Genomic DNA, 22361 nt, shown 5'->3' with positions numbered 1-22361 from the left:
CTTCTGAAGAGCAGGTGGGCATTTCAGGAAACGAGTCCCTGATCTCTGCTACTGCAGGGTGGAGTCCAGTTTGGCTCCTCCTCCACTGTCCCTTCTCTTCCGTGATGTTTCTTACTCTGCTTTTCTCCTTTTTCCTATTGCTTCCTATCCCTGCCCCTTTCCCACTCTTTCTCTTCCTTCTCTCTTTATCTATTTCCATTATCGTCACCATTATTCTTTTTCTCCGCCCCCCTCAATTGTGTAAGTTTTGGAATGTGTGATATTTCCGATTATCTGAGCCTCCGGCTTCTTTCCGTTAGTGTAGAGTTGATTGCATTATGGATGGGTTCTTGAAGATTTGTAAAGCTCCCGGGGATTATTTTTGCCATCTCCCAGGTGACTTCAGTCACTTTCTCCATTCCCTTCTATTTCACTTCTCTCTCAGTTCTCCTCTCCCTTACTTCTCCTTGTCATCTCCCCCAATCTATTTATTCCTCCTCTATCTTTAGTCACTCATCTTTGCTTTACCCTTTCACCTTTCTCTGTAACCTTCAGAAGTAGCCTCTCCTTTCTATCTGAGGAAATGACCTTGAAAGGGGGGCCTGTGGAGAACCCAACCTTAGGAATTCAATAACTTCTACCCCATTTAATGGCGGCAGGAAAGAACTTGCTAACACTTCAAATCCTAAACATAGAGTCCAAAAGGAAGGGGAAAGAAATGATTTTTTTCAGAGTGCTTCAAGAAGGTTAATAAGTAGAAATCAACAAAGTAAGGCAGTGCCCTCCTTATACCTAAACCTAGTATGTGGGTGAATATGGTAGTCTTGGTTCTTACCTTGACTACCTGGAGAATAAGGAAATGCTCACTTAACTCTTCAATCCTGAGTACAGGCATGTCTTAATTTGGGAATTGGAATGGGTTTGTGGACACCCCTAAGGCTCCCCCCCCCAGCCTCTTATTTTGCAAATGAAAAAAACAAAAACAAAAACTGAGACTAAGGGAAGGAACTCACAGTCACACAGCTAAATGCTAAAAACTCCAAACCCTGTGCTCTTTCCCTACATCACATTGTTACCCATCCTCCTCCTCCTGATCAACATGTGTTGAGCTCTGAGAAGGACCTGCTACTATACTCTGGGCCTACAAGGAGGTATAACAAATGATGCTGACCTTCTATAGATTTAAGAATGTAGTCCAGGAAACAGAACCTATTCATAATAAGATAATGTTCCTGTTGAACCAAAGTCATGATACAAGATGGATAAGCTAAGTGCCAGATGAGTGTGGAGTACCAAAGTCTGGGCTAATTTGGAAGAGAGGTGCTAGGTTTAGGGTCTTTAGAACAAATCTTCAGGATGAAAACAGGCCTGGACTTTAAAGGATCAGACAATGACCCTAAAATTGGAAAAAAGAAAACCTATAGCTATGGATTGTGAACTGCTACCTTTTTATCTGACAAGAAGGGAGCATCCTTCTCTCAGCTTCTCGGAAAGTTGCTGGCATTCTAGCTGTGTGCAGATGTGAAGGATACTCCCCCATCCCACCCTTTGCCAATCACTGTTGAGAGGTCAGTCAGACCATGCCTATCATTAGAGAGAATTGCCAGTCACCTAAGTGCTACGATTTTAGGGGCACAGAATAGGTCTTTTGGCTTCAAAACAAAACAAAAAAAAATCTTCACTGGCTTGCCAGAAATTTACTACTTTAGGTTTTGACTCAAATTAGGTTCACTGAATGCCTATAGAAAAAGCTACAGAACATCCTGAAAAAAAAAAAAAAAAAAAAAAAAAAAAAAAAAAAAAACAGAAAAAAATGTTTGCTCCAACTTCCTGGGCAAAAACATATCAAAGTTCGAGATAGGAAGGTCTTTTCTTTTTGATGAGGAGAATGAAGGGTAAGGTCCTAGGACTATCCCATCTCCAAGACATAACAATGAGAGTTTCCACCTATGGAAACTGTGGATGGGGAAGTCCCCTAAAAGATCCCCTTTAAAAATACCACCTAACACCATCACCCTTACTTTCTGACTAGTAGGGACGGCTCCTTGGATGCTGGGGAAAGAGAAATGGGCATGGGCAGTCTAAAGGTTAAAGGACTATCCTTGTATCATGATTGTTGTGTCAAATACAAATTTCAAAAAGTTTTTAAAACTTTTAATTTTCCTTTTATTTAGTCTTTAGGATTCAGAAGCCTCACTGATTTTCTGTTTATGATGTGAGGAAAGAAAATTTTGTGAGTTTCTGGATTGGGCTAGGGAAGATTCCTAATTAAAATTTGGTGTCTTTTATGTAAAGAAAATAATCTAAAAGGAAAAGATATGAAGACAGATTTGGCAGTGGAAAGAATTATGACCTTGATTGGTGTGATTCCTCTCTGCAATTTAATTTCCTCACTTATAAAATTAGGAAGTCAAAATAGAACTCCAAGGGGTTTTTCTATTCTGAAGTCTATGACATTCTGGACCTTAAAGATCTAGGTCTCCCTCTGAAGAAACTGAGGCATCTCTGAGTGCAATTGTAGGCAGTAGTAGTCTGAGCCCCCCGTCAGACACTCTGCTTGATGATGGCATCCTGAGCATGTGCTCAAATTCAAATGCTTTAACCACTTCCTAATTGTGTTACCCTGAGCAGGTCATGTAATCTCTCTATTCCTCAATTTTCTTAGTTGTAAAATAGGGATAATAATACCAATTTTACAGATTTGTTATAAGAATTATATGTATAAAAAGTGCAAATACAGCTAGGATGGTGATTATCATTATTATCCAGTAAGGTCTCCTAGCTTCTAGGAATACCACCTGTAGAAGAATTACATTTTCATGATTCAATTTCCTGTAGAGTATATTCTTGATTTTATTGTACAACTGAGGATGAAATCTGAAAAAAGCCTTGTCCTAGATGAGTGATTTGCCAGCAATGTGGCCTCATGGTTTGCATTTAAACCATAGGACACATGAATTCTAGGCCCAGCTCTATCCCAGACTTGCTTTGGGAACCCAGCCAAATGACTATTCTTTCCATTCATACAATGAGGAGAATTAGATCACTCCCTTCTTGCCTCATTGAATTCAGGAAAACTGGATATCTGTGAAACTGCTCTAAGTTCTAGAGGGGAAAGGAAACTAGAATGATCTAGGCAGTTCAAAATTGTCATGACACAAAATGCTTAATTCCCAGCTGGTTTCTATTTGCCACTGAAAAAAAAAGCTGCCAGGGAATGCAAATATTTTAATATTAATCTGAATGGAACATACACAAATTTGAATGACTTTTGGAGTGTGTGATGTTTTAGATTATCTGAATTAGTGTCACTAGTACAGTGGAAAGAGAAATACATTCTGTGACAGAGGATTCAGTTCTGCCACTTATTAGAATCCTTTTGCCTTTGTTCATCTTTCATTTTTAAAGAGCATCAATGACAACACAAGTGATATCTTGACTTTTGCATGAATTAGATTAAAGTGAGGCTGAGATGAACAAAGTTATCATCCTGACTCCTTTTTTTTTTCAAAGCAGGTAATTTTGTTAAGCCACAGTTTCTTCATCTGTAAAATGGGAATGGTATCAAATCCTCTCTCAGTTCCGGCTATAAACCTATGCTTCTTCTATTTCCTTTCATGAATGCAGATGAGATGGTTGCAGTGGTTTATTCTTAGGCTTTTTGCCTGATGAAATCTTTACAAACCATTCACTTTCTCCAGTCAATAGATATTTATTAAGTCCTATATCTTGATCTAACATGTATTTCAACATAAAAAAATCTATATCTTGGTGGGTGTCTTGGGCAGTATAAAATTATATGACACAATAATTCTTTCCTAAAGAAACTTGCCATCTTGTTATAGAGTCTTGGGGGTATAATTAGCTAGGGGCATAAGCAGGGTGGAGGAGGATAAAGTTCAGATTATGAAGCCCCATTAGAATGGTAGTTCTCGGAAATTAAGTGGATACCCATCAGTTGGGGAATAGATGAATAAATTCTGGTATGTGAATGTAATGGAATATTATTGTTCTGTAAGAAATGATGAGTGGAAAGCCTGAGAAGACTTACATGAAATGATGTTAAGTAAAGTGAGCAGAATCAAGAGAGCAGAATCAAGTAACAACAAGAGTATGTGATGATCAACTGTAATGGACTTAGCTTTTTTCGCCAACTGGGTGATTCAAGGCAATTTCAATAGACTTGTGATGTAAAGTGGCATCCCTGTTCAGAGAGAGAACTATGGAGACTGAATGTGGATCAAAGTATAGTATTTTCACTTTTTTGTTATTGTTGTTGTTTGCAAGTTTTTTTTTTTTCTTTCTCATGTTTTTTCCTTTTCATCAGATTTTATTTGTCTAGGATGATGAATGTGGAAATATGGTTAGAAGAATTGAACATATGTAACCTATATTGGACTGCTTGCTGTCTTGAGGAGGAGGATGGAGGAAAGAGAGGGAAAAAATGGAATACAAAGGTGAATGTTGAAAACTATCTTTGCCTGTATTTGGAAAAATAAAATACCATTTAAGAAAAAGAATGTTAGTTTTCCTTAAGTCCACACCCAGACTTCTTTATCCCAAGATCTCCAAGGCAAAAGGGCCTTTGTTTCAAATCAACACAAATTTATTAAGCATCAATTATGTGCAAGGGATTGTTATTATCTCCTAATTACTAAGTAATTTATAAGTAAATTATATTATAAAAATACTCAGCATCCCAATGAAGAGGAATATAACTCAAAAAATGTCAGTTTGCATATGATTGCGTGTACTATAGCATGAGTTCTTGGGGCAAAGGTAGGACCATGAATTCTGTGTTATCTAGGTGTGGTAGTTAATCAGATAAATTTAGAATTGGGATGAAGGAACTGGAAGATTAGAATCTTAGTGTCTATACTATTTTGTGAGTCAGTGGGGAGAAATGTACAGACCTGAAGGACTTGGAGTCAGGAAGACTCAAGTTGAAATCTTCACCTCAGGCATAGTAGGGGCAACTTGGATGAGTTATTTAATCTTTACCCTTAATTACCTCACTTGTAAAATGGGAGCAGTAATAGTATCTATCTCATCTCACAGAACTGTTGACTAAAGTGAGGCAGTGTGTATGTAAAGCATCATATAATTCAAGTCTCTATCCTCCCAACTCTAACAAAAAGTTAGATGAGGACTCACCAATACCTTCCTTTCCCCACTTTTAAAAACGGAGCTTAACCACCTTGTCCTACTTCATGTGAAGGCAGAAACAGAGACAGTAACTCATTTTCAGGAAGGCCAATGACATCATAGGTGACATCTTGATTTGTTCGTAAATTGGATTAAAGTGAGGCAGAATTGAACAAAGTTGTCAACCTCACTCTTTGTGACTCATGGAAGTCAAAATGACTGGTGATGGCCCAGGATGCAATGGATGACTTTAGCATTTTCGATGTCTGACCAGGTTTTAAGTGCTCTTCAACTACCTTCAGGGTTATTGGAAGAAATTGTTCTCACCTCAGCATTCCACCAGGGAAGTCTTCACATGCTTGGGGTAGACATCCCCCTAACTCACTGACAGGTTTCCCGCAACCTGGCTTAGCCCGTCTGTCAAGATGGTTTCCCAGGGTGCTGCAGTTTCTTGGAGTCACGGTGAGAGTTAGGTGAATTAAGTGAACACCAAAAGTGAATGAGCAGCCCTGAAAAGGGCTCAGCAAGCTCTCATAGCAGAGGTGCTTGTCCTCCTGAGCATCTCATCCACCCCAGTATTTCATTTTCATGTCCAATTTAGTGCACTGAACTCAGCTGTTTATCCTAAGGAGTCTGGTGGGAACTATTTCTTTCTCTGCCTGTCCATCTACCTCTAGATTTATGGGGCTCCAATTACCATCCAATTACCTTTATTATACTCATCTCTGGAGACACATGTGATTGCTTTGCTTTTAATCCTGTGACCACTAGTTCTCACAAATTAGAAGCAGTTAGTCATGCTAGAAACTTGGACGGAAGAAGTTTTGCGTTCTATTTATTTGATATTAAGCAAATCATTTCACCTCTCTGAGCCTCCATTAACTCATCAATAAAATGGAGAGAATGGCTCTCCAAACCTTACTGGGTTGTTATGAGAATCAAATAGAAGCTTGTGACTTTTTAAATTGTAAAAGAAGCAGCAGTGATCTGGAAACTCAGCAAGAAGATAAGCAAGCTTTAAATGTTCTTTTTTTCCCCCTGATAAATGTTTAAGTTATACTTTTCTTTTACAGTCTTGTCACTTCCCAATGATTCATTCCTATTACCCCAGAAGTTCCACCTTGTAACAAAGACATTTAGTTAAGTTAAACAAACCAATCACAGAAACATTGGCTATGTGTAATAATGGATTTCTCCATCTTCATCTACCTTTTCTGAGAGGAAATCTATTTTTTTAATTTAAGGTCAAGGCTACATTGCTTAGAGTTCTGGTGTTTTTCAATGCTCTATTCCTTTACAAAATTACCCATGTAGAGTTAGGTTCAAGATCCTGTCCTCAAATGGGGGTTTTATGCTCATTTACAAAATGATCACCCTCATGTCTCAATAACATTGTCTCGGCCTGTATTTCACATGAAGCAGACAGGATAGTTAGCCTTAATTTTAAGAGTGGGGAAATTGAGGCACTGGAGAATCTCCATCCAACTTTTTGTTAGAATTAGGAGGATAATAGCTTGTATTTATGGTTCATTTGAGATAGTAGCCCTGTAAGGGAGATGCTGTTACAATCCCCAGAATAAGATGCTGTCCCTATTTTACAGAAAAAAACCTGAGGTCTATTCTGTATTGTTCCAGGCTAATGTGCCTTCCCCAGTACAATTCAAGGCAGTTTCAAAAGTGATACAGCTCCCTACTTAAATGTGTCTGGCGGTATGGGAAGAGGTAAACATGTTGGTTCACTCTATTGACAGCCTTACTTAATTTCAAATTAAAAAGCATTTGCTAAGTAACTTGTATACATAAGACATTGTGTAAATTGCTGGAGATGACTAAAAAATGATTCACGGCTGTTTTTAAGTAGCATATGGTCTAACGACAAGGAATGGGATAAGTACACAAATAGCTATAACAAGTTGTTGTTTAATCGTTTTCAGTCATGTCTGACCCTGTTCCATTTTCTTGGAAAATTACTGGAATAATTTGCCATTTCCTTCTTTAGCTCATTTTGCAGATTTAGGAAACTGAGGCAAATTGGGTTAAGTGACTTGCCCAGGGGCACCTACCTCCTAAGTGTCTAAGGCCAGATTAGAATTCAAGAAGATGAGTCTCCTCTGATTTCAGACCCACTATTCTATCCTATGTCTGGACTAGCTGCACTAACACAAGTTAGAAAGAAATTATTATGTGTGTATGAGAGATCAAATCAAATGATTCTGGAGATTGGAAAGGGGAGGAGGAACTTTTCATCAAGGGGAACAAGGGAAAATTTTATGGAGCTTTCATAGCTGAGGTCATACCGGAGCTGGGTCTTTTAAAAGAAAAGAACAGATTTCAGTGGGTGCAAGGTGGAGGGAGTTCATAATGCTTATTTGTCTCAAGCACTGTGCACATTTACTAAGTCTGTGCATATTTACTATGTACACAGGCACCGAGGCTACAAATTCAGAATTGAAAACAGTTCCTGTCATTAAGGAGCAAAACAATTCATATGGAGAATAAGGTTGAAGGAGAGGTTTTTGAGTTTTGAAAATTACAGGGATGCTGAGTGGGATCACAGGGCAATAGATTGACACACACTTTTAGACATTATGGTGGTACTGATTCGATTGAGGTTCCAGAACTGGGAAGTGACTTTAGACTTAGAATCAGGAATGTGTAACTTCAAATTATACCTCATCTATTTACTAACTTTCACCCTTAGCAAGTCTTAATCTCTTTGTCCTCGATTTCCTCATCTGTAAAATGACAAGGTTGGATTCTATGGTCCCTTCCACCTCTGATCCTATGATAAATCTGGGGAAGGGGTGACAGTGGAGAGAATTCTTTGTTAGTGGAACAAAGTAACTGTTGAGAAGATGGGAAAAGATGTCAGGTGAGTGAAGTGTTGCTGAAGCTGGGCAACTCACCAGTCAGGAGGGGAGGGACAGGACTTCTGGAGATGAAAAGGTCAAGTCTTCTAGGACTAGATCTAAAAATGGCAAGTAGTAAAATTTGCTTGGAATAAAGAGTGCATGAGTGAAAGAGAGAAGAGAATAATGAAGTTAGAGGAGGAGGCTGGGATCAGTCCATGGAACACCAAGGTAAGCATTTCTATTTTATCACCTATCATCTAGGGGAACCAGGAAAGATTTCTAAAGCAGAGAAATAGCCTGGTCAGACTTGCTCATTAGGAAGATTTCTTTACACTGCTGCAAGACATGTGTTAAAGAGGGTAGAGGGTAAAAGCAGGGAGGGCAGCTAGGAGACTATTATAATAGCCAGGCTAAAGCTGAGGAGCCTGAAAGTAATGGCTGTGACCACAGGAGTGGAAAAGAAGGCATGGATATGAGAGATGTTGTGGAGGTAGGGCGTACTGGACTTGGAAACTGATGATGTGGGAGGGAGGGATAGTGGAGAATCAAAGATATGTCTGAGATTCAAGCCTGAGTGAACGGTGCTGCCTCCTGCAGAAATAGACTTTGTAAGTAAGAAAGAGCATGTTTGAGGATGGTGGGGCAGGTGCTTCCTCCAGGAAAGAATGATGAGTTCATTTTGGAGCTATCTGAAGCACCAGATGGGTTCATGATAAGTTAGAATCCTAGAATGTCAAAGCTGGAAGAGATTTTAGCAAAAAGCTTCACTTTCCGGATGAGGCCCATAGACATAAAAATAATAATTGGCAGAGTAATAATAATTTACAGAGCATTATAGTTTCTCAAGCATTTTTATAAAATGCATTCACTCTCTCTCACACAATAACCCTATGATGTTTGGGCAATAGATAATATTGTCTCCATTTGACAGATGAGGAAACTAGCTTAAATTAGGTGACTTGTCCAAGATCACAGTGCTGGTATCAAATTATAAGAAGCTGGGTCTTTCTGTCTTCGAGTCAAGGGCTCCATTCACTCTACTAGGCTGCCTTAAGTAACTTGCCCTAGGCACAAAGCTTATTAGTGGCAGAACGGGGACTGGAACCTGGGTCTCCTGTGTAAATCAATTTTTTGTAAATAAACTGCTCAATATGCTAGGAAAGCTGTGACTTAAAGGAACCCTCTGGTGAATTCTTTTGTAATGGAAATAATCATCTCCTGATACATCGTTTTGTTGGATCAGATTTCTGTATTTGGATTTGCTGAAAATGGGGCATGTAGTACAGTGGCTCTTGGGTCTATTTAAGGTCATGCAACTGATAAGACTTTTCAGCTTGGGCTCCAGAAGATGAAAACTAGAGAATTGGCCCCTTGTTGCAGAATTCTGTAGGCACAGCCTGCATTTCTGCATCTCAAGCTTTCACAGATCTTGCTCTCACTGAAGAGATGTCAAGTGCAAATTTTCAGCTGCTCTGGTTGACTGATTTCTGCGTTGGCAGGGAGGAAGGGCAGATTTCTCTGGCAGCCAATGGGGAAGGAGAATCATATCTGCTCCAACCAGACAGAAAGGCCCAGAGAGGCTTTCTGCTTTGGCCTGGCTGCAAAGCGACAGCTAGAACCCGACCCAAACCAGTTTTTTGGTCACCTATGATAGATTCCCTCAGACAGGGAGAAGAGGCCCTTTGCAAAGGTGGCTACATCAGAAGGGCTGGGGTAATGGGAGCCCAGCAGTTCTGAGGCACCACCTTCTCCCTTCATCCCTGTGGTTCTATTTCTACATTTTGCTTTAGTGAGCATTAGAAAGATGAAAAGAGAACCTGCAGATTGCTCTGTCTAATCCTGTAATTATCGGGGAACTCATGATGAGAAATTATAACGCTCTATAGCTTTCACAGGGTGGAAAAAAATGCTTCCTTTTTCTGTTTCCTGCTAGACACCTTGGAGAAGGCAGCCTGCTGGGAATCCTTGGAATACATGGGCCCTGAGAGAATAAGCTTGAATATTTCCCAGAGAGCAGGGTCCCTGGAGTTTTCCCCTCCCCTGACCCTTAGTCCTGAAGTGGAGTCATTGTATTCCATTTTCCTGGGTAATAAAAGTAATGTTGGGTCCTAGGGCACTACCCTCATTGATCCAGGTTTAATGAGTATGACTTCATGAGACAGCAGGCAGGAGACTAGTTTAATTTTGGAGGCTTAATGATATTAGAGTATCTTCCTTTGTGAACCCAGCAAGTTTCCCTTTCAATCCTAAGTGTGTTTTCTTGCTTGTGAAGAATTATTAGTTAGCCAATGACTGGTGATCATCTATTTCCCACCTCCACTGAGAACAGAGTTAGAAGAGATGACATTCACTAGATATATGACCTTAAACAAATTATTTGCCCACTCTGGACCTCAATTCTCTCATCTACAAAAATGAAGGGAAGGATTAAATCGACTCTGAGATTTTTTTCTGGTTTTCAAATTGTATGATTTTTTTTAACTGGAGAGATAGCCAACTCTTGCTTTTCAACATAGGGATTATATTTTATGGAATTTTTTGTGACAAGTGCTTCACTTTAGGCTGGCTTTTCTCTGTCACCCAACACCTGTCTGCCCCCCTCTCCCCACTCCTCTGTCAGTCACCGGGAGCTCAGTGATTGTAGACCTATTTTGGTATCAATCAGAGTCAAGCATCAACAGGAAGATAAACCTGCTGCAAATATATATGATGCATCCTAGAGCCACATGTTATATATATATACCACAATGTGGCCACCATTTTGGGTGATCTGTGCATGGCTCCACTTTCTTAGCACAAATAATGGGAAATCCACAGTATTATCAAGTTTAATGGCAAAGATGAGATACCAGGAAGAGTGTGATGTTAGGTAAAGAACTGGCTAGATATAGAGTCAGAGGATTTTTGGTTTAAATTCTGCAATTTATCTAGGTACTTTGGGGAAATTCACTTTTCCCTCTCTAGAGTTCTATTTTCTTCTCTGTAAAGAAGAAAGTTCATTCTTTGATTAAAAAAGAATGCAGAGGTCATCCAGCCCAAAGCCCACATTTTATGGATGAGGACACAGCCCAGATATTAAGTGATTTGCCTCAGGTGTCTCAAGTTGTAGAGGGTAGCTTGGAGATGCAATCAATAGAGTGCGGGGCCTGGAGTCAGGAAGACTTTTCTTTCTGAGTTCAAATGTAGCTCCAGACAGTTCCTGGGCAAGTCACTTAACCCAGTTTGCCTCAGTTTGTTCATCTGTAAAATGGTCTGGAGAAGGAAATGGCAAACCACTCTACTACTTTGGTCAAGAAAACTCCAAATGGGGTCATGAGGAATTGGATATGACCAAAAAAATGACCAAGCAATACCAATAACAATCCCAATTCAGTAAGTGTTTAGCCTTTGAGGCAGTGTTCTTTCCTCTCTGCTGTAATACTTCTATTCATTCAACAAACTTTATTAAGCATTTTCTACAGTAGAAGTTGAGAATACAAAATCAAAACAATGGGAGTCTCTGAACTCAAGTAGCTTAAAGTGGTAAAGATACCATTGGCCAGAGGTATCAAACCAGTACTCTAAAGTACAGCATGAACTAGATTAAAATGTATTTGGGAAATGTTTAATGAAATAAATAAAAACACCATGAAACATTAATAATGTTCATGTGGTTTTCTAAGTCAATGTGCATCTTGTAGAGATCCTTCCAGGTCTAAAAGTCACTGCATCTCAAGGCTGGAAGGAACTTTTTAGCACCTCTGGTCACCTCCAAACTCTATCTGAATTTTGTAAATAGGAGAAAACTTGCTTGTGTGCAGTTTAAATCCATCACTATCCCATCACCCTCCCCTTCTGTGTTTTGAATTTGAGGCCCTCCACTTAATCATTGTTCTCAAGCTTTCCATGGGATCAGAGTACAGGAGATAACAAAAGGAGAGCAGACAGCTCTTAATTATTCAGGGACTGACAGATCTAGTATGTGGATTATCCAGGACCCCTGGACACCTCTCTCTGGGGCCTGCACAGCAATTCCTCCTTGCAGAGAACTCAAGTGTCTAGGCTTCGGTAACTCAATCAGTAGTAAGAAAGTGGGAAGATCTTATCACTTAATGCAAACTCTTTGTTTTCTAGCCAAAGGCTTCCGTCTTACTCCTCCCCATCCCCACTCAGGTGCCTGAGAGAGGCAGCCCTAGCTGAGTCCACCTTGAAACTGCCACATAGAGGCAGTTTCTGGGGTGTGTGTGTGTACGCCTGTGTGCGTGCAAGCCCTCTGGCAGGACAGAAGAGAAAAATACCACTGACTTAATTATCCAGGGGCCAAATCTCCATGGATTGATTATCTAGGCTGCAGCTACTCTTCCTTTCTTGTCAATGCACAGGAAGCCCTGCCTCCAGTTTGTGGATCCAAGGGAAATCTAGGGGGGTCTGAAATCAAAGGGAGAATCCTTATGACAGAAAGTGCCAGAGGCACCTGCACCATTGGGACTCCCACAGTTCTCAGATGAGTATATCTGTGGTCTTGGTCTGGACCTGCATAGATAGAAGAAATTTCCTCAGCTGATAAATCACTTAACAGTTCTGCAATTTATAGTCTTAGAAAAAAGCTTTTTAAATACTCTGCTGGAATCGGTAAATGTGGGTTTAAAAAATTTTTTGACAACTATTTAAATATAATTGGTTTCTTTATAATCCTATGTATTTTATTCTTTGCATTTTAAAAGCATTCAAAGAAGTAGTCGAACTTCAACAAACAATCAAAGGGCTCTAGGACACAAACATGGTCCATACTTAGGAGATTGAGAGCCCATGTGCCTAAAGTAACACGGACAAAGCATCAGAGACTGACCTGTCCAGCAGGTCTTCAACGTGGGTCAAAAAAAGAAGGACATAGACCGAAATTAAGGCAAAAGCCTGCGGGGGCTAAGACAGCCCGGGAACAGGATCTAAAGAGAGAGAGAGGGGAGACTACTCAAAGTAATGGTCAAGCATGTCTCGTTTATTAGCTTACAGTTACAGAATTTATAGGCAGAAAACCGCAATGCCATGTATGCATAAGGATTGGGTAGCATGATAGATGAGTCAAATATTTTTGTAACATTTACCAGGTGCAGATTATGAGACGGTTAGGGGCCCAAGGACGGGGTGGAATAACGTAGTTTTGTCTATTCCATATCAGTTCTGGGAACTGTGGTCTTGACATTCCTCAGAAATCATCAGCCTCAGGGCCGTGGTGACCTGGGTTTGTTCAAGAGGGGGGAAGAGCAAGGGGAAAGGTTGGGGAAGGTTCCTGACATGTCCCCCATTTTTCTTTAATAATGAGGCACTCAGGCCTCGTGACCCATTTCCAGCAATACCGGGAGTGTAATGGCTGGTGCAGGTGTCTTAACACTCACGCAGTACAGCCTGGAGGTAGCTGGCCATTGGATGCTGTCTTAGGTCATTGGGATTGTCCATACCATCCGTGGGATTGCCACGCCAACCCCTGTCTCAGATGGATAGATCGATCACTCAAGGTTGCCCGTCATGGCATCACAATGGTCTTATAGCCGTGGCTCATTTTTAAACCTTTTCCAAAGATACCCGGGTTACATATTGCAGAGGTCAAAGTTTTTCATAAAAATGGCAAGGAACAGTTTGTCAGGATCCATGAGGGGTACAGGGAAAGAGGGGTAAGGGGAGGGTGATTTCTAAAAGCATCAGGCTTAACCAAAAACAAAGAATCATCTCAAAGCAATACATGAAGTACTCTTAGAATATTAAAAAGTAGTTTCGAGTGCCAATGCACCCGCAGTATCAATTCATGAATTACAATTCTTAGGAATACAATTGATAGCATAACACAAGGTCCTAATATCAGAGAGATACAATATGTCTCTGGAGAAGGGATATGAAATGGTGTTACAAAGCAAACTGTGCATGTATAAGGGAGTTATAGTAGGGTGAACAATTATAGTTATAGTAGGGTGAACAATTATCAGGTTTTTTGAAAACAGAGACAAAGTTTTCGAATTCTTTCTGCTGCCCGCCGAAGTCTGGATTTCTTCAAGAGGTGGTCATTAAAATGCAGGGGTTCGATGTTTTCAGCTTTGCCTTCTTCTTGGTCTTGTATGCGATGGTAGTATATGTGATTCTTCCTGCTAATTGCTGTATCTACTTGGGTTTTTACAAAAGATGTTAGTTTATTAAAGGCCCAGGGGCCAAAAGAGATGAGTAAAAGGAGACCTATAATAGGCCCGAGAAGGCTAGGGAGAAGGGTGGAAAGCCAAGGAGAGGTAGAAAACCAATTTTGGTACCAGGATTCTTGTTGTTCCCTCTCTTTCTTTCTTTTTTCTAGGCTATCTCTAACCTTCTGTAAGCTATTTTCTACAAGGCCTAATTTATCGGAGTAAAAGCAGCAATTTACAAAGGTCCGGGTATAGAGTGGGCCACCAATCAGAGGTGGAGATTTTTGAGGTACTCCATACCACGTCTCCCCAGGAATTTTGCACTACCCAAGTATAGTTGAGTAGTTGGTAGGGAGAGGGTAGTGCTGAGGGGGTCACTAGAAGGAGGATTAAAAAAATGAGTTGCATAGCGGTAAACTAATATACTAAGCAGGGCAGGGAATTGATGTGTTTGGACAACAGCAGCAGAAGCTAATAAGGAGAATAAGCGCTATTATGATGACAACAGCTGCAATAAGAAGGAGAGAAAAATACATTACCCCTGCGTTGGGCCTCTGGAGCTGCCGAGTGTTGGGATGGTGGTCCGGGGTCAGGGAATAAAGCTTCTCAGGCTCCTTGGCCTATCTGTACCTGTAAGAAAGCAGAAGGGGCTTTTCTCAGGGTTTTCCCCTGGGTGGTTGAAAGGGTTTGACCAGGCGCTCAGGGAGCCATCTGGCATTCTGGGCCTGGGAGTCATAAACACATGCGTGTCCTTTTCCCCAAATTAGAACAGGGTCAGGACCATACCACTTGTTGGTGAGTGGATCTCTCCATTTGACCTGAGCATAAGTATCAGATGTAGAGGGGTGCCAGAGACGGTCTGCTGCTGACTTCCCATTATCATCCAACGTTAGGAAGTTGAGCACAAAAAGCGCATGATTAAGGACGGTCTTCTGGTTGCCAGCTCGTGAGTACAGTAATTCAGGGCCTGATTGTAGTTTATTAATCATTCTCTTTAGAGTCTGATGTGCTCTTTCCACTATACCCTGTCCTTGGGGGTTATAAGGGATGCCAGTGATATGTTTAATACCCATGTGTGCACAGAACTGTTTGAATGAGGAGCTGGTGTATCCAGGGCCGTTATCTGTTTTAAAAATTTTAGGCTTTGGTGCCATAGCCAGGGTGGCCACAACATGGCTGATAACATGCTTAGTGGCTTCTCCAGTTTGAAGGGAGGCGCAAAGGAACCCACTGAAAGTGTCAATGGACACATGGATGTATTTTAATTTACCAAGCGATGGAAGATGGGTGACATCCATTTGCCAAAGCTCTCCAGGTATCAGTCCCCGTGGATTGACTCCTAAATGTGGTTCAGGTAAGTGTACTAAACAGCCAGGGCATTGTTTAACTATCTGTCTTGCTTGATCTTTTGTGATCTTATATAGGAGTCGTAGGGTGTGAGCATTTAAGTGGTGTATCTTGTGTGCCTCAGTGGCTAGGTCAACAGGAGAGGCTAATTCACTTGTAGCTAAGAGAGCTTGTTTGGTGGCTAGATCTACTTTCGTATTTCCTTCTGTCAGGGGACCAGGAAGGTCAGTGTGTGCACGGATGTGGCAAATAAAGAAGGGGTGACTTCTTTCCTGAATCAGATTTTGTAATTGAGCAAACATAGGGGAAGCATTAGTAGAGGGCTTGATATAAGGAACAGTTTCAAGCAGTGGAACAGAATTGGCAATGTATGCACTATCAGTATAAATGTTCATGGGACCGGGGATATTCCTGAATACCCAGAGTATAGCGGCTAGTTCTACAAGTTGAGCAGATGCATAAGGCGTGTGAAAGGAAGTGAGTTTTGAGTCTATTGTGACTGCAGCTGTCCCTGATGAAGAGCCGTCAGTAAATATTAGATGAGCCTTTTTTATAGGGCTAGTCTTGGTTATACGTGGAAAGGTAACTGAATTTTCTGTAAGGAACTTAATAAGTTTATCTGGAGGGTATTGGTTGTTCAATGTCCCTTGATAAGAAATAGTGGCAATAGCCCAAGCGTCACTCCTTTGTTGGAGTTGCGTCAGTTCTGTGCTGGTGTATGGGCAGACAATATGGTCGGGATCTTTCCCAAAAATTTTTATGGAGAGGGTCCTTCCTTCTTGTAGAATCTCTGATACAAGTATGGGATAAGTGGCAAGTATTTTATTAGGAGTTGCTGAGCTATGGATCCAGAACAGGGGCATTCCTTGCCATAGCAAACCGGTGGGAGAAAAGGTTGTGGAAAAAATGAGAAGCCAGAGTTTTTTTGCAGGGTCATAGTATCCAATCTTTTGAGTGGATATTGCCTGATTGACTTTCTGTAAGGCAGTCTCACCTTCCTTTGTTATGGAGCGTGGTGAGGAAGGGTCCGAGTCTCCTTTTAGAATGTCAAAGAGGGGTTTAAGATCCCCTGTAGTTAATTTCAGATAGGGACGTAGCCAATTAATATCCCCTAGAAGTTTTTGGAAATCATTTAATGTCTTAAGATGGGCGGTACGTATCTGGGCTTTCTGGGTTATTACTTGAGAAAAATGTAGCTCAAACCCAAGGAAAAGTTGGGGGAGGGTAGTTTGGACTTTTTCTGGTGAAACTTGCAGGCCTCTCTTTTGGAGGGCTGAAACTAGACTATCAGATACCTTTACTAATTCTAATTCTGAAGGGCCTGCGATTAAGATGTCATCCATGTAATGGATTATATAGAGATGTGGGTATTTTAATCTAAAGGGGTCTACCGTTTGAGCAACATATTTTTGGCAAAGGGTAGGGCTATTGGCCATGCCCTGTGGCAGGACCCTCCATTGGAACCTAAGAGATGGGCCTATACAGTTAATGACAGGGACAGTGAAGGCAAATCTTTTACAATCTTCAGGGTTTAATGGTATGGAGAAGAAGCAGTCTTTAAGGTCTATGACAATCCTATGAAACCCAGCGGGGATTGCTACGGGGGCAGGCAAGCCTGGCTGAAGGGCCCCCATGGGTACCATGGTTTTATTGACTGCTCTAAGATCATGGAGTAACCTCCATGACCCAGACTTCTTCTTGATTATAAATATTGGTGTGTTCCAAGGTGAATTAGAGGGCTCTATATGACCCACGTCTAATTGTAGTTGAACTAATTTAGTTGCAGCCTCTAGTTTTTCTTTTGGGAGGGGCCACTGATCTATCCAGACGGGGGTATCTGATTTCCAGGTGATCTTATCCGCCTGTAGGCTGGGGGGATCAGTGGCCCTTATGAAAAAAGGTTTTGGTTTTGGAAGCCAAGGCCTGTTCTGTCTGATTGGGGTTGCAGCTGTATAGGTTCCCGAATTCCATGATTATTCTTTCCTAGTCCTTGCTTGGGAAGGAATCCTTGTCTCAACATTTGCTCTGTGACAATAGAATTGGGGCTACACATGATAATGCCCATTTGAGATAAAATATCTCTACCCCAAAGGTTGATGGGGAGGTTAGGAACTATAAAGGGGCGTACTATGCCCTTGTTTCCTTCTGCATCCTCCCATATCAGCATTTGTGTAGATTCCATAGTCTCCTGAGTCTGTCCTATGCCTTGGAGATGTGTGAGAGATGGTTGCAGGGGCCAAGAGTTGGGCCATTGGGAGGCAGAAATGATTGTGGCATCAGCCCCTGAGTCAATTAGTCCCATAAAGGATTTGCCTTGTAGTTTTAGTTTTAAGGTGGGCCTCTCTTGTGATAAGGACTGTACCCAATATATGTCAGATGACCCAGGGTTAGATATTCCTCTCTTATTTTTGAAAGCTGGGAAGCTAGTGTCTAAAGGGAGTGGCAGTGCTTGAGCCAAACGTTGTTTCGGGGGGATTGTAATAGTGCGGTGGGGGGAAGAAGCGATGACCTTAATTTCTCCCTCATAGTCATTGTCAACCAAGGTGGGGTGAATAATTATCCCTTGAAGGGTACATGAGGCACGGCCTATAATGAGGAAAAAAGACCCAGGTGGCGGAGGTCCAAAAGAGCCAGTAGGCAAGGCTTTTGGGCCGTCCTCAGGTTTTAATACTGTGGTGGTGGAGGTACACAAGTCCACCCCTGCGCTCCCTGGGGTTGCCCTGTGGAGCTGGGGAGGAATTGGGGCCCCGTGGCTGTGTGAACAGGTCCTTGAGGGGCCCGGGGGGGGCCCCGTCTGCCGTTTCCCGGAAGGGGAGGCAGAGGAGGCAGAGGTCTTCCTTCAATATCATGTGTGGATTTGCAAGTGTTGCCCCAGTGATAGCCTTTTTTACATCTAGGGCACACAGAGGCTGGCAGCGCTCGTCTATTTTGAGCCGTATTGCCAGGAAATCCCTGAAAGTTAGAGGGGCATTGTCGGGCAAAATGTCCTTCCAAGCCACATTTAAAGCAAGTTTTCTGGTGCCCAACAGTTTGTCCTGTATTAACTGCTGCCCCTATAGTGAGTACTGCCTCTGACATGTTTTTCATGGGATCTTGCAGGGCCAATACTGCTTGAGACATTTTTTCTAGTTTGCTCATAGTAGTGTCCTGAACATCTCTGCAGAGTTTGATCATCTCATTAAGGGATTTATCCTGCCACTGGCCATTAAGGACAGCGCGGCATGAACTATTGGCATTTTCATAAGCTAATCTTTTTATAATAGGGTCATCAGCCGCAGCATTCCCTAAAGTACGTTCGGCAGTCTCTAGAAGTCTGCTTATGAATTCAGAATATTCCTCATCCTTTTTCTGGCTGATTCTGTTTAAGGGCATAAAAGGAGAGCCAGTAACAGGGAGGGCCCGCCATGCCTTATGGGCAGCGTGATCAATTTGTTCTAAGAGTCCTGTAGGAAATTTTTTCTGTTTTTTCTCTAGGGCGTATGGTCCTCTGCCTGTTAATTTCTCATAAGTCCAATCTTTATTTTTGGTTTTAAGGTTTCTTTTCTCTATAATCCTACACTGGTGGTCAAATTCAGATTGCCAGTTTATGAACTGTCCTTTAGTCAATACCGATTGAGCAACTTTCACCCATTCGGTAGGGGTCAGTAGACCACCTCTTTTAGCAGCTTCTAAGGCCGACAAGGTAAAGGGAGCATTAGGGCCATAATTTTTAACAGCTGAAAGAAGATCTTTCAAATTTTTAAATCGGGGTTTGACAAAGTCTGTTTCTTCCTCAGAATCCGTCCCTCCCTCATTTTCTTCTATTTTTTCCTCATCTGTCCCTTCATCAGTATTGTCTGCTTCTTCCTCCTCACTCCCCTCTTGCGCCGCATCGGCGCCATGAGTGGCTTTTTTCTTTCTAGTAATGACGGGAAAATTAAAGGAGCTACGTTGTTTAGCTTTTGTAGGGTTATTCCTAGGATCCTTTTTAGGGCTAGAGTTGTGTTTGGCTAAAGTCTGGGAAGGCGGGGCCAGATTTTCAAGATTGAGCAAGGGGGAGGTTTGAAGGGAGGCTTGTAAAGCCGAAAATTCCTTTGTCATTTCAAGATATTGTTTCTGTAAATCTAAGGTTTTCCGCAAGGCAGACATGCGTTTGGTAATATCCTCCTGGACTAGACTAAGATCTGGAGTAACAAAGGGGTGAGAAAGGGAATTCTTAAGGATAGGAGGGGCCGAAGGATGTTGTGAGACATGCACCCCATAGGGATCGTAAGCAGCGGCTTCCTCTTCAGTGAGACTCTCACTGTCTTTTCTATTTCTTGGCTGGTTTTGTTTATAGGGAAAAACAGGAAAGGCCAGGAGGGAACCTTCCAAAGGGGGCAGGGGGGATGATGAGATGGGCGGATATATGGATTTAGGTTGGTAGGGGGGCATTTCAATAATCACAGAGGGAGCCTTTTTAGGGACAGATTCTGGTGGAATAGAGCTATGTGACACGGCATGAGACAAAGGACGCAGGCAAGACTCTGCTTCTATAAGTAATTGTCTAATTTTGCCACTATTGTTTGAATCTTCTACAATGTCATTAATTAATTTCCAGAGGGTTAAAACCTTCTGGGGGACGCTTTCTCCTCCCTGGATTTCTTTTTTAATGAGTTCGTTTAGGTCTTGTCCTACCTTTTGCCATTTTCCTGGATGAATGTCAGGACCGTTTATTATAAACCAGGGGCAAACTTTATCAATATAGATAAAAAAATTTATAAGTTCCTTCTTTTTAACTTTAATACCTCTCTCTTTAAAATTTTCTTTAAGCTCTCTAACAAAATTTTCTTCCTTACTCAACTTAGATCCCATGATATCGACAGACGCGAACACTTACCTCTTTTTACTTTCGTTTCACGGAGCTCCGTAACGCCAGCAGCCTGGGGGAGCGAAATCGTCTCTGGGGGTCCGGACGGGCGGGGGGAGCGTTCTGTCGGGTCAAAGTCCCTATTTTTGAGCCTTCACGTTGGGCGCCAGTTGACCTGTCCAGCAGGTCTTCAACGTGGGTCAAAAAAAGAAGGACATAGACCGAAATTAAGGCAAAAGCCTGCGGGGGCTAAGACAGCCCGGGAACAGGATCTAAAGAGAGAGAGAGGGGAGACTACTCAAAGTAATGGTCAAGCATGTCTCGTTTATTAGCTTACAGTTACAGAATTTATAGGCAGAAAACCGCAATGCCATGTATGCATAAGGATTGGGTAGCATGATAGATGAGTCAAATATTTTTGTAACATTTACCAGGTGCAGATTATGAGACGGTTAGGGGCCCAAGGACGGGGTGGAATAACGTAGTTTTGTCTATTCCATATCAGTTCTGGGAACTGTGGTCTTGACATTCCTCAGAAATCATCAGCCTCAGGGCCGTGGTGACCTGGGTTTGTTCAAGAGGGGGGAAGAGCAAGGGGAAAGGTTGGGGAAGGTTCCTGACAAGAGACCAGACTTGAAAGCAGGTCTTTCTAACTCTGAAGTCTCCCCTTAGCCAATCAAAGGGAGAGGTCAGTTAGCATCTCTATTGTTTTACCTATGGTTTAAAAAGGGGGGGGAGAGAAGGGTTAGAGAACAACAACAATATACACTTCTAGTTGAAACAATGGTATGGTAGTAGAAGTAGTACCAGACTTGAATTTCAGCTGTAAGATGACTCCACAGCCTCTAAGGTCTTTTTTTACCGTGGCCATCCATTTTCTATGTGAAACAAAATGAGGATGAGGATGAGGATGATGGTGATGATATTATCGTTCTTCAATCTTTTAGTCATGTCTCACTTTTCATGATCCCATTTGTGGTTTTTCTTGGCAGAGACACTAGAGCAGTTTGCCATTTCCTCCTCCAGCTCATTTTACAAATGAGGAAACTGAGGCAAACAGGATTAAGTGACTTGCCCAGGGTCACATAGTTCTCAAGTGTCTTCAGTCATATTTGAACTCAGGTCTTCTGAGTTTTATCTGCTGTGCCACCTAGCTACCCAATGAAGATGATGATGGCTAGTGATTTGTAAAGCACTTTATCCACATTTTCTAAGTTGATCTCATAAACTTTGGAGATAGGTATTACATTTGAGATTACCAGAAGTTAAATGACTGGCCTATGTCACCCAGGGGGCTACACTAGCTAGTGTTTGAGACAAGATTAGTCCTTGCTTCAAGCCCAGTGTTTTATCCATTCTGTCAAACTGGCTTTCATTGCAGAATGTAGAATCTTGGTATCCCCGATCTATTTTTGCTTTTTTTTTTTTTTTTTTTTTTTTTTTTTTTGTCTCTCCAATGCTTAGCACTGTGTAGATCATGTAGTAAGCACCCAATAAATGTTTATTGATTGATTGATTCACAAGCCACTGCTTTGCTTACAAAGAATGCTTTACAAAGAATGTTTTTAAGGTTTTCCTTAATCTGGCCTTAACTTTATTTTCTGACATTATCTCATACTTCTCCTGCTCTACCTCCTATCCCTAGTATGTCTCCTGAGAAAGAGGAAAATCACAATGAGTAACATGAAGGGAGGCAAACTTTGCCCCCTGTCACTTCTCCTCCTCCCTCATGGACTTCCTGGATATAACTTCCAGTGTCCTATCATGACACTCCTCTCAGGGAATCCGTTTCTTCAGTTGTATCATGGGATGATGGCCAGACTCTTTTTAGGAAATGGACCATTCCCTCCCCTAGAAACAGACTGATATTGCAGAATAAGCATTGATTCTAAATTCAGAAAAACTGGGCTCAAATCTTAGCTCAGCTGCTTACTACCAACACAACTTCCTAGGACCTCAGTTTCTTCATTTGTAAAATTAAAATGTCGGACTGGATGGCATTTGAGATCCCTTCCAGGACTGTATCTGTGAGACATGAACTAAGTGGTCATTCTGAACTCTTTA

At 41.6% G+C, this 22361-nt stretch overlaps 1 protein-coding gene and 1 long non-coding RNA gene across 2 annotated transcripts in view; one reads left to right on the top strand and one right to left on the bottom strand.

Moving 5' to 3' along the window:
* SEMA5B (semaphorin 5B) overlaps nucleotides 1–22361 on the top strand; it is a 202604-nt gene that overhangs the window by 2637 nt on the left and 177606 nt on the right. The window lies entirely within an intron of this gene.
* On the bottom strand, nucleotides 12934–20570 carry LOC141561580 (uncharacterized). The gene is made up of 2 exons (XR_012488084.1): nucleotides 20328–20570; nucleotides 12934–14752 (listed from the first exon to the last, which is right to left on the bottom strand). It is a non-coding gene; the product is annotated as an uncharacterized LOC141561580 (long non-coding RNA).

This window comes from Sminthopsis crassicaudata, chromosome 3 (genome assembly GCF_048593235.1).
Source record: "Sminthopsis crassicaudata isolate SCR6 chromosome 3, ASM4859323v1, whole genome shotgun sequence".
NCBI classification, from domain to species: Eukaryota; Metazoa; Chordata; class Mammalia; order Dasyuromorphia; family Dasyuridae; genus Sminthopsis; species Sminthopsis crassicaudata.
This window is presented reverse-complemented; position numbering and strand designations above follow the sequence as displayed.